Source organism: Petaurus breviceps, unplaced genomic scaffold, assembly GCF_028583685.1.
Source record: "Petaurus breviceps papuanus isolate PSGF00001 unplaced genomic scaffold, PetGlider_PUasm1.0 551, whole genome shotgun sequence".
In the NCBI taxonomy this organism is placed as follows: domain Eukaryota; kingdom Metazoa; phylum Chordata; class Mammalia; order Diprotodontia; family Petauridae; genus Petaurus; species Petaurus breviceps.
In genome coordinates, this window is record NW_027186372.1 from 24,632,981 (window position 1) to 24,634,119 (window position 1,139).

Below are 1,139 nucleotides of genomic sequence, written 5' to 3' on the forward strand. Positions count from 1 at the left end.
TGGCTACTTTTTTTTGTTTGTTTTAATAGTACAATTAAAGACCCCGAGTTTAAACAATAATCTTAAAACCAACTTGCCAAATAGACTGTCAGACAGCAAAAATTTAATATACAACCAATGAAACTTTAAACTTTAGATTTATTTAGGACTATTTTATACAAGTTAATATAATATATAGTTTAATTTAGAACAAGACAGCTCTCCCTCAGGGAAACCATGGCCTAAGTATATTTGTTTTACATATTTAGCAGGAAGATTCATTAAACATGGAAACTTTTCGACTTGTGGCACTGAATGATCATCTCCATAGGACATCCTTCAAAAACTACAATTAAAGACCCTCCTACTTTCTCAGCAATATAAGCTCCGTTGAAATCTTCTGGTCCATTTACTTGACATTCATGTTTAATGCCTGGAAATTTCTTTTTGATTGCATCCTTGGAGTTTGCATAGATCGTTTTACTTTGCAAAGGCTCTAGTTTTGGTACCCATAGGAAAAAAAAATCAACTCTTTTCTTGATTCCTTTGTTTCAAAGCTTGCATCATATAAAGCCCAGAGATACCTTTTCAGGTAGCATTCTTACTAAATTCTTGAAAGAGTCAGTAGTGATTACATGAATATCTCCCACTAAGATCTCTTTGCCTTCTTTCACAATGATGCATATTATTTTTCATTAGCCTGATAACTGCCTTCTTTCTTTTCTTGATTTTTTCTGGTGTGAAACTTTTCTAAACCTTCATATCATAGAAAATGTGACATACTTCATCAGCTACTTGTAGGCGAGGCCATCTTTCCAAAGTGGATGATCTAGAGTATGGCTTGGTTCCTGGGTCAGCAGGAGTGGAAGAGGCAGGGAGGAGAGCCAAGAGTCTAGGGGCTGCTGCAGACTAGAGGACAGAGGAGCATCTTCCTTCCAGGAGTCCAAGGAAGAGAACAGCAAAAGCTGGTGGGAGGGAGGCGAGGCTGAGGTTAGAACGCAAGGCTGTTCAATGAATGGTAGCAGTAGTAGTAGTAGTGGTGGTGGTGCTAGTAGTAGTGGTGGTGGTGGTTGTGGTGGTGGTAGTAGTAGTAGTGGTAGTGGTGGTGGTGGTAGTAGTAGTGGTGGTGGTGGTGGTAGTAGTAGTGGTGGTGGTGGTGG

General features: G+C 39.2%; 1 pseudogene; it reads right to left on the bottom strand.

The window, feature by feature from the left end:
- Nucleotides 1-260: 260 nt before the first annotated feature.
- On the bottom strand, nucleotides 261-774 carry LOC138172865 (destrin pseudogene; annotated as a pseudogene).
- Between the last annotated feature and the right edge of the window lie 365 nt (nucleotides 775-1,139).